Source organism: Ictalurus punctatus, chromosome 27 (assembly GCF_001660625.3).
Source record: "Ictalurus punctatus breed USDA103 chromosome 27, Coco_2.0, whole genome shotgun sequence".
In the NCBI taxonomy this organism is placed as follows: Eukaryota; Metazoa; Chordata; class Actinopteri; order Siluriformes; family Ictaluridae; genus Ictalurus; species Ictalurus punctatus.
The window spans coordinates 11,733,526-11,749,666 of NC_030442.2; the positions used below are offsets into that span (position 1 = coordinate 11,733,526).

Below are 16,141 nucleotides of genomic sequence, written 5' to 3' on the forward strand. Positions count from 1 at the left end.
AAACACCCACCACAGTCCGGTCCTGAATGTTTGTTTGTATTTAGATTAGCCTCAGTCATTTTATAGACACGCCCCCAATACCCTTTCATATCCTCATTAAAGTGTACCTATTCTGGGTTTTCAAATACTACCTTTCATTTCGTGTGTTAATAGAGCTGTGAATGTAAAAACATCTGCAAAGTTTCAAACAGAGTTATTGACTCCCAAAAGAAGGAACCGATTCTGAACAGCTGAAAGAGTCATTAGTGATTCCAGACTTACTTCCTGTACTAACCTACGTAACAAAAACCCCCACCTCTGGTCTTCATAGCTGCTAGCAAACAGATGGAGCTGAAACTTGTTATGGTAGTGGGTGGCAGCTGTAGACCAATCACAACAGACTGGGACATTTGACCAATCAGAGCAGAGTATGCTCTCTGAAAGGAGGAGTTTAGAGTGAATCCTTTAGAACGGGATCATTTAACCAGTCCTTTGTGACACTGAGGGGGACAAAAGGTAATGCTGCATTTTAAATTATGAGCACATTAAAGTGTTTTTGACATTGGATGCATGTAAATCTATTGTATGAGACATTTAAAATAAAATTGGGCACGTTTCAAAACCATAATAGTTGTGCTTTAATAATTATGAGGAGAAGGTGCATTGCTGCATCTAAATTCGCCTACTATCCGCCCTAAATAGTATCTGAGACTAGAATTAGTGTGTCCCAAATGGCAACATTGACGCGAGTATCCCAAAGGTACCCGGAAGGTCTAGTATACCCGGTAGATTTTCGGAGTGTGGATCTGTGGACACTTTTTCAGCTAATATTGCCCACAAAGAAAGCTTTGTGACGGTTTGCTTTGGCGAATTCCAGGGCTCGTTTTAGAAAGGTGTAAATGAAATGTGGAAAAATAAATCACGGGAAAGGTAAATGAAATGATATAAACTATATAAGGAATGACGCATGAAGAAAAGATGAAATGCGACGGGGAGTTTGTTTATGACAACTGTGTTCACTTCTGGGCAACAGCGTCCTCTGACGTTACATGACATGTTGGTATATACCAGTACTTGCATACTCTTTTGCTGCACGCTCAAAAGTATTTACTTTTTCTTCACGAAAATAGAGTAAAAACATGCCGGTCCAGGCATGTTTATAGAGTTGTAACTTGGCTTCCAAGCAGTTCATTCAAGGCCACACATTTAACCAGTAGAGACCTACCAATAGATCAATTTTATAGCAGGAGGGATAAGTTGGGTTCCACAATATTAATGCAGCTATACATGGTTAAATAACATTCATAATAAAAATGTGTTAATGTAATTCAGTAATAAATCAAAAATTAATTGTTGGCAAATCAGTGTGGGATAAAGTGAATAAAACACTCCAGGACATGCTGCTGTAAGAAAGATATAACAGGTATATGTCTATATCTATCATTGTAGTTGTTGATTAATTTCCCACAACCGTATGCCTGTAGTGTTTTTTATTATTGTCATTTGAACCATGCTGCTGTCTTGTGGTTATCATTGGCCAATATGCAGGTCTCGAATATCAGAAATGGTTCAGAAATGCAAAAAGTGGGATTGGTGCATCCCTATGATTTATTTAAAACTGTTTTGAATGTTTATATCAGTAAAATTAGATAATTTGCCATGTGACATGTCAGGTATTAGTCTGCATTCCGGCTGGGAGAGTTTTAAAGTGTAGGATTTTTTTTCAATCATTAGCTCTTAATAATCCAGACAATTATTAATTATAAAAATGTATGTTTTATTTGCATGTATTCATTTGTTGTGACTTTCCCATCATCCGTAACAGAGCATAAAAGCCATAAGTGTGGCCTGCTATACCTCATCCTGTGGTATGGACTGATTACCAGCTTCTTTCCTCTCCTGCCTCTTGTTCGTTTTCCCGAAATAGGACACTTGATGAGATAAGGTTTCCATGACACATAATCAGATCACATGCAGAATAGCCTACATGGCACCCTTTCTATGATCTCGGAGTAAAAACAAGAGATTTTGGGTTGGGGTTTGTGATTTCAGTAATACTTCTCACAATAAAATAATCTATTCAAATCCAGTGCAAATGTGATGCACCGTGACCCCATGACTGAGATAAAAGCCGTACGGTACTCGGGTGTTAAATTTTGAAGTGCTACTGGTTATAGAGATGATTACTTCATTTTTAAATCCTTAAGAGCTCTCGGAGCTTTCGCATAAGAGGAATTAGATTAGCATTTTATGTCTGTGTGGAAAGTAATATCTAAATGAACTATTAGCGAGTCACAAGGTGGCTGGTGTGTATGGGGTTTGAATTGTTTAATGTTTCCAGATAAATAGATTACGATCCACAAATAAATGTAGTGAGATTTACAGAAAATTAAACAAATTCACAAATGCGTTGAATGAGATCCACAAATATGTTAGTGATTTCACAAAAATAAAATGAGATTTGCAAAATATTTATTTATTTTTTTATTTAAAAAATGTTTTTGTCATAAACACAACTCCGCTCTGTATCCTGTGCATTTGTGGATTTTGCTGCACACATTTGTGGAGTTTGAAACATTTCTAGTGTTGAGTGCACACACATACTCCGCCCACCGTATACTCAAGCCAATCGGATAACGGCTACATTGCTCCAACCAATCACGATTTTGTTTTACACTCAGGACAGGAACAGAGTTTTATTGCACCGAACTCGAGTATTATGAAGGCTCTCCAGTACGGTCGATCATGAGGAACGTCGACATGAGAGTGGTTCTAACCATCTAACAGCATCACTGTATCAATATCTAAAGGAAAACAAGCAACATTATGGGTCATAAATTCTTTATTTTAAGGGAATTATGAAACAGTTCTAACCCCATAGGTGCGCTCTGGTTGAGTTCACCTTATGTTGTACTTTTTAACCATCTTTAGTTTCAATAAATGCACAAAAGTAAATTGCCATACATCATTTGGGGGAATGTCTGTGACATGTTAGTTCCTGTCATCACTTATGGTTTAACAGCTATATATTGTCATCTCTTTCTCTCTCTCATTTTATTATTATAATTTTTTTTTTTTTGTCTAATTGAAGGGGGGGGGCGGATTGATATACAAAAGCCTTGAACAGGAGACTTCCATAAATGTTAAATAAACGTCTCCATACTGAAAACATCATCGTATTAACGTTTATAATTTTACTTTGTTGGAAAAAACCCAAAATACAAAATCTGTTTATCACTAACTTTTGATTATGTGTAATGTCTGCCATACTAGTCCATGTGAATGAGTTGTTACTATAGAAACAATAACGTCTTAGAACAAGCGCATTATCGTTATTATTAACCTGTGATTTGCTTTAGAGCCAGCACTGTTGTCAGAGCCGTGCTGTTAAAGAAAATCACACCATCAACCCCTTCTGACCAATCATATTCCAGAAGTCAGGTGCACAGTGGTATAAGAAATCTTTATTATAGATATTTGCTTCCTCTTAAGAGTCCAGCTGAGATTTGCATAGCGCCAAGATAAAAAGCGTCATCATTAGTTCAGCTAGTAGTTTTGTGGTCGTTCTTTACTTCAGGGGTCTGCAGGGAGGCCATTAGATGGAGCGAGCAGGGAAATTAGGGCTTGAATCCGCCTTGAGAGCTGTAATTGTGGCCATCCGAGTGCCGTTATTTGGAACACTGCATGGGATCATTTTCTCCAGCTAGAGAGAGGCAAAGTGTAGCTTTCCATCTGTTCGAGTTTTATATTATTATTATATGCAGCGAAGACGGATCTTTGGGTATATGTGCAGCTGTGTTACTTACTATAAGTGCTGCAAATGCAAGTGGAAGCTATTTCAATCTCGGATGATAAGGAAAGGGGTGTGTGTGTGTGTGTGTGTGTCTGATTCTTAAATGACAAAGAGAGAGAGAAAGAGAAATGCTAAGTGACTCCAGTGTAATGTGTCCGATTGATTTGTTACAAGCTGTTTGTTTTATCTGAAAGCATGCATCCTACGCCATTAACGATTCATGAGATGGTCACCTGAACGCATTGTGTTTCTTCAGTGGTACCGTTCTTTTTTTTTTTTTTTTCCCCCAGCTGAATTATAAATTGTAAATTCTGATCAATCAGATTTGAGCATTCAAGCGTGCTGCGGTACGCTTGACATAATGACATATTTATCAGGCTATCTGGCATGGCCTGAGAATATTATCAAGTGCTTATGTCAGACTACTTTTTTTTCTTCTTCTTCTTTTCTTTTCCTCAACCTACTTTTGTTCCACACACTTTTTTGCAACTATATATCAGCATGACCATTAGATCAGTGGTCTCAGTCACTGGGAGAGGATGTCAAGTTCAGAATAAAAGGCCAGTACCCACTGGCTGTCTCGATAACTGAAACATTTGGTTGCTAAATTCAGTTTGCATGATGTGAATCATTTTCAGTGCGACTCCAAAGCTTTTGGAGTTGACTGGAATCAGGGAATTGAATCCCAAAACGCACCCAAAAAGCATGAATGAGACACCTGACGCACAGCAAACATTTAAATAAAAAAAATTATACTGTGCTTGCAAAAAAAATGAAATGATGTAATGATGATGATCAACTGTTTATAAACGAACTGATTCATATTCTTGGCATGAATATGAATTGGTAATGGCAAGCTTATCCAGCACAGGGTTGAGGGGGAGCGTATCACTCTAGGGAACTGGGGGCAGAAGGCGGGGGACACCCTGGACGGGGTGCCAACCCATCACAGGGCACAATTGCCTACACACCCGTTCACACACTATGGATGATCTGGAAATGCCGGTCAGCCTACAGCACATGTCTTTAGACTGGGGGACGAAACCGGAATACCCGGAGGAAAACCCCGAAGCACGAGGGAGAACATGCAAACACAGGGCGGAAACATCATGTGCGAGGAACAGGGCAGAGGCGTGAGGTGCGAGGCAAACGTGCTAACCACTAAGCCATCGTGCCCCTGTCTGCAAATAAGGTTTCAGTAAACTGCCGCTCATCATGCTCTAACGTGATTGTTTCTTGCATGTACATGATGTCGTGCTTGTATTACTGTGCGGTTTAATACTGTACTATTCTGAACCTTGACTAACTCCCTGCAGTGTGACTTCATGTTCATCTCAGTCAGGATTCTGCGTCACCGGTACCTGTGCCGTGTTTCTTTCGTTTCCCCTCCACATGTGCGTTGGAGCGCAGACAGGGCGAGAGTGTGTACACTGCAGAGTGCCCTTTCATACACTGCCGTAATAGGAAAACCTTTGCGGTGAACAAGTCTACGAGGACGCACGGATATGAGCAGATCTGTGTTTCTTCCGCTGTCTCTCTGCTTAATCACGGTGTTGTTACTCTCCTATCTCGTCTTTGATCTTTTATTTATGTTGTTATGTTGCTGAGTCTCTCTGCGAGAAGTGCTGCTTTACAGAGCGAGAGAGAGAGGAATCATTTGAAATACTTTCATGTTTAGTGCACGCTTTCTGACTGTCTCGTAGCTCTGATCTTACTCCTTAACCTCAGCGTCTATAATTCCTCTCAAGCCCGTCTGTAGAATTTTTATAAAAAGAAAGAATCTGTCCTTCAGAGTAAAGATCGAGTGCATGTGACTAAATTGTAAAATTAGTCCTATTTTTATTGGTTGGTGGTTGGTGTTGTGAGAGCCTTAATTTGGGGCTTGTACAGTATTGTGATGCTTCAGACTCTTGCGATCTGTTTCACTATTTGGTTTTAGTCAGGAATCAGTAATAAACATTAAATATCCACGAAGGAACACTGTGATGTCGGTCAGTGAAAATTTTCTGGGAAAAAAAACTAAAGCACATATGAAGAGAAAAAAAAAATCACATCGTGATATTTAATGTTTTCATAATTATGGCTGTGCCAAATCGTATTGTCCATGATATACCGGTACAGTTCTTCCCCGTGATAAGAATTTGTCATCCCGCGATATTGGACGGTGTTGTCGATGATGCGTTTACGTGAGCATCTCGCACGTAGAACGAGAACATGCATGGTGGAAAGTCAAGTTCCAGCCCTAGTACAGTATGTAGTTTAAAAGCCCGAATCGGTGTTTACATTTCAAACGTCAGTTGAATCATCATTGTGTTTTGTACCATTTAAAATTTCGCAGCGTAGTTTAAGACTTGTGAAGTTTGCACTATTGAAACATTATATGCACTTCTTTTAGAGAAGAAGAGGATTTTTACAGCATTTCCGTTAGTTGTTTTATGGGGTTAGATTACGAATCTTGAGAGAGTGGAATTTTAATTTGTGAGTAAAATTATTGGACATATTCTATTTTTTAGCCTAATTAACTGATCTAGTTTAGTATTTGATGATGGTCAGGATTCAGTTTGACTTTCTTTTAGATCAATGTTTGTGTTTGCATGGATCTCAAGACTGTATGCTGATATGGGGAGGGCGGCTGCCTTTGAGGAGGGGTCGAGCCGAAGGATGGGAGTTGGGAATTCCTTCAGGAAGAAATGGAGCAGTTATTTGGCGTTTTTGGGGGACTCTCGAGGAGGGGCGGTGGAGAGTATAATTTAGAGTTTAGTCTATGATTATACTTGATTATTGTATTTTCCTTTCTGTTTTTTTAATTGTGTGTAATTTTTTTTATTATTATTTTAATTTTTTTTTGGATATGTGAGTTTATATTCTATTGACCACGGGGGTGTTCGTGGGGGGACCAGGGTGGGGTGGGCGGTTGGTAGGGGGAGGGGTTATAGTGGAGATTTATGTTAAAATAGTTTGATTCATTATATATGTTTGTCTCTTCGTGTTAACTTGTGAATCAATAAAAGTGTTAATTACAAAAAAAAAAGACCGTATGCTGATGTGACTTGAGCCAAAAAGATTTGTGTTGAATGTTTGTTTTTATATCTTCATTTCTATCGTTCCTGCAGAAAAATTCAGTGAAATATCGTGATATAGTTTAAAGTCTGTATCGCCCATCCTTATTCATAATGCACAATTAGTGAGAGATTTCATTTTGCAAATCAGCGATGAGTTGTTATTTTTATTCAATATAATATATATATTTCAAAACGGACATGAAAACTGGGTTAATGACACACATGATACTTGCAGAAAATGCATATTGTGACACAATTTATCAGAAAAATGTAATAATCTTTTTTTTTGTGATTCAAGTATGACAGATACAAACATACATGTACATCAAAACATTATTTGAACACCTCCTCCTCCCATCCAAATCAGTATTCCTATACCATCCCCCAACCCTCCCTCCAATATAGGTGACCTACAAAAATGATATCATTGTAACACCTAACCCTAACCAGCAAAACAACACTGTATCCAAACATGCAGTGTTTTAATAATACTCAATTGTGTAATGAGAAAATTCTAAACAGCCACATGGATGCCATGTCCGCGGGGTAGCCACCAGATCCGTGTCCTTAATTATCCAGGTCACGTCATCACACGATCCATTTCCCCTGCGTCATTATCAGATCAGCGTTTATGCTACTTTCCATTAAACTAATGAGTGCTGTGTTTCATTGTGCTGTAGAAAAAAAAAAAAGAAACCGAGATGGTCACAATGGGTAGTTGGTAATGAAGTAAAATAATAACGCGCTTGTTTTCAGGTTTTGTGTTTGGATTAGTGTAGTTTGAAATTTGTATTTCAATGCTAATGTCAGTATTTTTAATTTAACAAAGCACTGTGCTTCTGTCCTTAAATTGTTTTAATTGACTGAAATCAGAAAGTAATCGAATCTGTCACATGCTCAGTGTTTTTGTGAAGTTATTTTTGCTTTAGTTTAATTTACTGTTTGGATGGAAAATCTGGCAGTTCTTTGTTTAGGTTTACGGGATGGTGCGCTTCAGCTTAGTGAATGCAGTAGTGATGTCCTTCATGAACGATTCGTTAATTTCGAACGAGTCTTTAATGTGACTCGGGAACAGCGGGTTGTCTCGGAGAGTGATTCGTTCATTTTTCACCGCGCATGCGCTGTAAATCCCCTATAGGTTCTCCACAGGAAACAGAAATGATTACTTCATCTTTCGTTCATCACGTCACAGCCCCAGTGCATTCAGCCTATGGTGCGGTCACAGGATAAACGAACGACTCGAACTCAAAGACTCGAGAGGTGATAATCATTTCTGTTTCCGGGGAACAGACGTGATAAATGTGACGTGAAGAAAGAACAACTCTGATTGGGAGGTGAGATGAACTAACATACTGCATAGACTGAAGACCAGCTAAGCTATTAATCATTTCCGTTTCACATAATTCGGCCTTGGTTGCATTAGCCAATAGTTTATTTTTTATTCCAAATGTGATCAACGTTTGCGTAAGTAAGTACTAGATGAATTAAAATTTTTTTAAAAAAAGAAAAGGAAATAAAACCCATTACTGTGAAACCATCAGTAATTTAATTTTGCAGTTTGTTACCTTGATACGGTGAACTTCATTTTCATTGACTTTCATTGATGTAGCATTACGTGCATTTGACGCCATGTGCCTTTGACTGGGAAACGGTTTATACGTCCGGTTAGCAAAAAAAGTTTCGATTTGAGACTAAATTCGTACATTAATGGTTGAGTACATGGTGCATCGTGTAAGTTCATAGTGTATAGTACGTCATTTGGGACACGTCTTTCGGGTGAGACGTTAAACCGAGGTCCTGATTTCTCTGTGGTCATTAAAAATTCTCACTCTAATCCTGGCGAAATTCCCCCATTGGCCCTTATCTATCATGGCCCCCTAATAATCTCCATCCCTGAATTCACTATATCACTCTCCTCTCCTCTCCACCAATAGCTGGTGTGTGGTGGGTGTTCTGGTGCCCTATGGCTGCCGTCACATCATCTACCCACTGGCGGTGTTTGCGGAGACCACAACCAATGTATAGTGCTTTTGAGTACCAAGAAACGTGCTGTATAATCTAAGGAATTATTATTATTATTATTATTATTATTATTATTATCACACTTATTTAATCTGTTGACGTGGAGCATCCACCCACACGTATAAGGTGGCACTCTAGAAATGGTGAAATATTAGAGTGAGCACATTCGTTTTAACCTGTGATTTACCTCGCAGCCAGAAGTCCAGTCACAGAAAAGTAGAAAACGAATCAGCGCGGTGTTAAAAGAAAAGTAGGTAAAGATATTAGTATAACATGCAGCCTGTACATTTAGATGACAGCCAAACGCTAGTTTGTAAAACTGCAAGGGTTCAGCAGCACAGCCATTCTCACCCTGCTGATCTAGAAATCGACGTTCTGTCAGCAGTCATCCTTTTTAGGTGCCTAATATTGGTGATCCCTGCAGGCACTTGAGAACATTTTCACTCCACACTGTCCCATGCCACTCCCTCAGCAATAAGCTGGAAACCTGCCGCGTTGACCTTTGAGCCCAGCGCCTCCAATTCCACAACACCTCAGGATGCCTGCAGAGGGCTGGAGGGCCAGGGGTGTGAAAGCATTAGCCATGTTTCAACTGTATACATACAGCCTAGTGGAACTGTTTTTGCTCTTGACATTTTCTAAGTGTGAGAGTCCTGTGTCTAAAGCAGGTGTTTGTGACATGGAGCAGAGCACATTAGTCTTAACAGCTTCAGAGGTCTCAAACCCAAGAGGGTCATTCGGAGACTAATCACCGGAGCCCGACGCCATCTGTCACAGATCTTTGAGATCACAGACCCAGCAGCGAATTAGATAATGTAGTGGGAGGTTTGGCACTATTTCAGCTGTTTATTTTTTTTTTCCTTCCCCCAACTAACAACCAGAGCTGTAATCTAGTTACTTTTTCTGATAACGCAGTAATGTAACACATTACATTTCAAATGTAACATTTTGATTAGTTACTGATGTCAATAAATTACGTTACTTGTGTTACAAATTTATTGTTAAGAAAACAATATTAAGTAACATGTATTTGTAAAAGAAATCACGTTTTGCCCCGAAGATTTTTTTCTTTAGCCCCGAATAATTCTCCGCTTGGAGCGGTTCGTCACTACGTAACTGAACGTCAGTAAAAGAAGACGGTGGTGTTGTAATTTTATATCTTCACTGAACGGAGGCGAGACCAATCAGACACGTGGAAACACTCGTGTCTTATTGGCTGACAGTCTCTCAGTTCTGCCAAATGCTAACTCACACAGGCAGTGTGATGAAAAATGGATACATGCTGATTATTATTATTTATTTTTTTTAAAGGGTTGAAACTGAAACAGTAACATCCTCTGACGCTGAGCAGGGAAACAAGGTGTGTAAATGTTTGAGTTCCAGTTTACGTGAACATGATATGAGCAGATCATAAGGAAAGATAATGTACTTTGTATGGCACTGTAGCAGTGCCATACAATTAGTAATCTGATTGATTAATCTTTTACATGCAGTAATCAGTAATGTAATCAGATTACGATTTTAAAGTAGTCATTAGTAATCTGTAGTGGATTATTGTTTTTGTTTTTTGAGTAATTTACCCAACACTGCTTACAACCCAATCAAAGTACATTCCTCAGTACATACTTATCACCTTGGCTGAAAAATTTTCTATAAATGAAAGATTAACATCTATTAATGTCAGATTAAAATGCATAATCTCATATAAAAAAAAAACTTACAAAAATGACCCTTGATTCAGGATAAAACTGGTTGTATTGATTCCTTGGTGTTGGTTATCCTTCTTACTCCACGTTTCTTATAATGTTTAGCTGTTAAACATTTCTGCTGCTGTGTTTGTGTGAGGCAGAAAGGCTGTTTGTTTTTCTGGGTGGAGGAGCAGATGTCAGTCAGTTTAGTAAGCTCTGTGGTTTTGTGAACTATAGATACTTATCTCCTGTCCATTAAGGTCACAGTCTGTTTTTGCAGCGCACAGCAGGTTTCGTTATTGCGCAATACCAGATAGGTTTAGTGTGATGTAAGGATATTATCGTCCCTACGGTACATGATATTACTGACATGATATGTAGTGACCTTTATTCTGGTTGTATTCCGTTACCAGTCCTGTCACAATTTAACATCAGAGTATGCTAGTATGAGTGATCGTGCCAAAATATGTAAAAAGAACAGTCTCTTCCTCCCCAATAAAACAAGCATATTAATCAGGAATGATTTGCGCAGGTGTTTTGAACTCTTAATATTAACCTACACTTTCCCTCACGTGTCTTGACTCACACGGGCTCCCTCATGTTCCGGTGAATGGAGAATTTTTATATATATATATATATATATATAAAATCACAACTCCAGGGTCGGGGGTTCGATTCCCACCATGGCCCTGTGTGTGCGGAGTTTGCATGTTCTCCCCGTGCTGCGGGGGTTTCCTCCGCCAGTCCAAAGACATGCATGGTAGGCTGATTGGCGTGTCTAAAGTGTCCGTAGTGTATGAATGGGTGTGTGAGTGTGTATGTGATTGTGCCCTGCGATGGACTGGCACCCTGTCCAGGGTGTACCCTGCCTTGTGCCCGATGCTCCCTGGGATAGGCTCCAGGTTCCCCTACGACCCTGAAAAGGAGTAAGCGGTAGGAGATGGATGGATATAACATAATATAATATAATATAATATAATATAATATAATATAATATAATATATAAAATCGGGGTGCAAGGCGTCACTTCTGAGTAATTCGTAGTTTATGTCGATATTTTAAAATTTTGCACAGAGAAAAATCAATAGCACACAATACAGGTCCATTTAAAAGCCTCAGCAATAGTATTGTCTTTTCTACTTCTGATTATAACAGTGGCTTGAGATTGATGCACAGACTTATAAAAGACTTGATTGGTTTTCTGTCCTTTAATGACAGAAAACACACAGATGTACTGTGGATCTTTGTGGCTCTGGACCTTTTAGGATATAGATTATTAAGAAGCTTTTAAGGCACGGAGTGATATTTATTTATTTATTTATTTATTTATTTATTTATTTATTTATTTATAAATGGTCTGCTCTCTGCAGGAGGCACAAGGATGGATTAAACATAAATGTTTCTTTTATTTCTATTTTTATAACCTGAATTACAGTACATATCATGCATTTTTCAGTATTTTCCCCCATCTAAGGCACCCATGTGAGGATTAGGATTGTGTTATCTGATTATAGATTAGCTCATTTAGTCCTCACGTGTCTCAATAATAAGGTAATGTGTACAGGACACGCCTACAGCTTTTGTTTTTGTTTTTTCTTGTTGGCTTCAAATGAACAGTGAACGCCTTTCCTGATGGTGCCGGTCACACAAATGTTTGGTGAGCTAAATTGTCAAATTCTTTACACAACCTCATCAGATCAAGGTTAAAAAAAAACAACCTTGTTGATTGAGGTTGTGAGTTCGAAGCCACAGTGGCAGTTTGTTTTTGTTTTTTTTAAGCAGGGCTCTTAAAACACTCAAATGTAAAATGGTTAAACATGAGTGGTAACTCTTTATCCGCATTAGACGCTGTGGAGAATCCAAAATATATTCTGCCATATAACTATTTTTTTAATCTTTTAATCCTGTGGTGCAGCAGTACACTGATCATAAATTATTTGAAAAATTATTGCATTTTCCGTCTTGCGATTCCCAGGTGTTATTTGTTTTTTTGCCTTACTGTATGTATTCTACCCTGCAACATTTCACCCCATGAACTGTCTGCTCACAAATACAGTCACAGCTGCACCAGTGGAAAAGAAAACAAAACAAACCAGGTCGGCTTTGAATCTCATTACCTTGGAGTTGATTGCAGTGGGTGAGATCTGGGCTCGCAAGGATGCACATGGGAGCAAAAGCGTATGACGTCACGATTCTCTGGAGTCCCTGAACTTGTTCCACGCTCCACAATTGAGCAAGTTGTTGAATCAAACAAGACACACACACACATACATACAGTACACACCCCAGTGTATTGTCTGTGTTCATTCTTAATTCTTGATCACTGAAAGGCTCAGGAGTTTGTTCATTTTGTTGGGTAAAACAAATGAGTTGACACATTTTAGTACGTTCTGTGTGAGCCACATAGCCAGAATCTTATTCTCTCTTGGATCATTCCATACGTGCAAATATGCTTAGAATTTCGACATTGTGTGAAGACTGAAGGTGAGAACCAAGTTGAGTTATAAGTGTCCCAACCAGTTTGTTTGCTTCCGTTCTTTAAAACTCAGCTTTTAAGCCTCAATGGAGCTTTTTTGACATGCTTGGCGAAATAATTATGTAGACTGGCATGTGAGCCTTGAAGAAATGGAAAGCAGAGTCTGTGGGGTTTTTTTTCTCTCTCCTAAAGCACTTTATGAGGCAGCCATAAAGTGTGATTTAAAAAAATAATAAAAAAATTCCTGAGGTTTTGACTTTTTTTTTTTTTTTTTTTTTTTTTTTCCCAGCCCCCTTTTCTGAAGAGTCATTGAGGCACTGTCACAATTTAAGAATAATATTCAGGCCCTGGTGTTGGAGCATTAAACAGCTAGAAGTTGAATTGTTTTTATAGATTTCCCTTCCTTCTCCTCTTCTGCTGTGATATTTTTGGCGTGGTAGGTGGAATGGGAAAGTAGGAATCGCCTTCACAGCAGAAGAAGTTGCCTATTAATCACTAAGTAAAGGCCTGCGGCAGTATGTGACAGTCAGAGAGCAGAATTAATGCGTTCTGCTGGACAGGCCAGAGGAAGACTCGCTGACTGCACTATATACTGTCTGCCTTCCAGTGGTTGTTGGATTCAGATTTTCTGGGATGACTCAGTGCTTGCTGAAATACAAATGTTTTGGACATCAGCATTGTCCTACCAGAGGACCAACTCCTTTAAACAGAACATTCAGTTAAATACGGTGAACCAGAATGGGCACTCCAACCAGAATACTCATGTCCATGTCTAAGATTGAATTATTATTATTATTATTATTATTATTATTATTATTATTATTATTATTATTATTTCATTGCATATATCGAGAAGGCATTTAGTGTCCGAACATGCCCATGGCTCCTCACAATAGGAAGAGTAACAAGTGCAACCAGTTTGAAAATCTGGGAGCAAATTACTTTCACCCATGAACTGCCAAGCTGCTACTGTTGTATAGTGGCACTGAGAAAGGCCCTTAACCCTCAACTACTGAATTATATCCTGTCTCAAAAATATGAGCCAAATGGAAATAGCGCTAGTGTAAAAAAAAAACAAGCTGCTTTGCAGAACTGAATAGCACTTCTGTTTCAACCTGTTGCTGAAATAACGTGGTGTTTGCGTCACCACTGCAAAATCTCTTGGGCTACCCAATTCTTTCACAATCGGTAATGTTTGTGCCAGAGCTTGAAACATACTTGCAGTAAGAACTTGAAATCTCCAATCACAAGGCTCTTAAACCTTAGGAAATTAATATGTCCAATAAGCTAAGAACAGCACGGATGTTCTTGAAGTTCTGCATCTTGCTTGAAAACATCACAGTTTCATAGAGGATTGTTGCCAGAATTTAAAGGGTTTATGTTTAATGTCTAATTCATGTGAATTAAGTCAAGGCTGGGCGATAGAGCCGAAATATTATATCAGGACACTTGAGGACATTTCTATGCTGTACGATACAGATCACGATATATAATTTAGCAACCAAACTGTCTGCAAAAAGTAGTAAAATAAACAACAACAAAAAATACCTTAAACTCCAGTTTGACGATATTTCTCTTTAATGCCTACACAAAGACAAAGATTTTTAATTTTTTTTTTTTTTTTTTTTTTTAAGTTTTTTAAAAAATTACATCAAATCAACCAGCATTCAATACCATTTAATTTGCAATGAAAATGTTTTTAAAACACTACATCACCGTACCAACGATATCTCAGAAAAGTGTATCGCATAATTGTTTATCACGATATAGATGTTATATTGATATATCGCCCAGCCCTACATTAAGCATGTTTGTGACATGTTTCACTTGAAATAGCATGCTACATAAAACGTCACGGGTTGAATAATTTGGTTCCCGTTTTGACCAATTACAGACAATCGTTTGTATTTATTAAGTAAGTATTCAGTCATTATATTATGTCTAATGGATCTGTCTCAGACAACCTCTAAATTCATAGCAATATTTATTTCTCATGTGTTACATAAAGCTGATGGATTTTGTATCTGAGAGTGAGTATTTCAGCTCATTCTCCCTCCTGCTTTGTTACTGCAGACAGTCAGATGTTTCCTGATGCCCTGAGCCATCTTAACTCAATATAGGATTGCGTAATGCCGAGTCTTGCCACGGGCCTTTAGAAATAAGGAAAGAATTGAAGGCATGAAACACAACAACCGTGTCCTCAGCATACCAGACGGCTTGTTCAGACTTCAGTGCGTCTCCGTGGAGTCGGTCTGATAAACACTGACCCAGTTTATCATCGGATAAACGGGGAAATGTGTTCACCCGCTTGATACTATTAAGCTTTGGTTCTGTTTATTAGGAGCACGTTCATTCAAAGGCCAAAAGTATGTGGACACGTGTCCATCATACACGTATTTCGACCTTCCCCAAACTCTTGCTACAAAAGATGGAAGCACACAATTGTCTAGATATTCCCCTTCACTGGCGCTAATGGGTCCGAACCTGTTCCAGCACGCCAATGCCCCCTGTTGCTGCGTAAGAACATGAACCTGCACAGAGCCCTGACCTCAACCCAACTGAACACCTTTGGGATGAAGTTCAACATGAACAACTGCGCCCCAGGCATCAGTGCCTTCCCTCGATCATGCTTTTGTGGCTGAATGGTAACAAATCCCCACAGCCACATTACAAAATCTACTGGAAAGCCTTCCCAAAAGTGTGATCAAGGACATAAGGGTGTGACCGCCAGTCGTCCACAAACCTATGACCGTATAGTGTATTTCTCCTTCGGAAAAATTCATCAGTATCATGAACATCTTCATGAATACAGTGTGCATCTTGAGTTTCCAGTGGTTTAGTCCAAAATTCAGAGCTGTGTTCCAATATTATATGATCCAGTAAAAGGCTGTGCGTTATAATATGTTAATAGTATTATTAAAATATTATAATAGTGTTATTATAATATTATAATCCATTACAATTGGCTCCCTGTGGTTACCCTTGAATTGTCAAATATTGTCTGTAATCTTTGTTTAAACAGTGGATCAGTTTCCTGTGTAAGTAAAATGTAATCAAACAAATCTAGTGTTTCATTTCCAAAGTGAGCAGGGGTGTGAAGAATCCGTGTGATGAACACTAG

General features: G+C 38.7%; 1 protein-coding gene across 42 annotated transcripts in view; it reads left to right on the forward strand.

Moving 5' to 3' along the window:
* Positions 1–16,141, forward strand: part of madd (MAP-kinase activating death domain) — a 62,060-nt gene that overhangs the window by 1,340 nt on the left and 44,579 nt on the right. Inside the window, exon 2 of one of the 42 annotated variants that reach the window (XM_053676699.1) lies at positions 10,168–10,216. The exons of 40 other annotated variants lie outside the window; for them this stretch is intronic. The gene's annotated coding sequence lies outside the window, so the exon portion shown is untranslated. Of the gene's footprint in view, positions 1–130; positions 496–10,167; positions 10,217–16,141 lie in introns of those variants that run through there. One more of the 42 variants, XM_053676700.1, reaches the window with a different exon arrangement.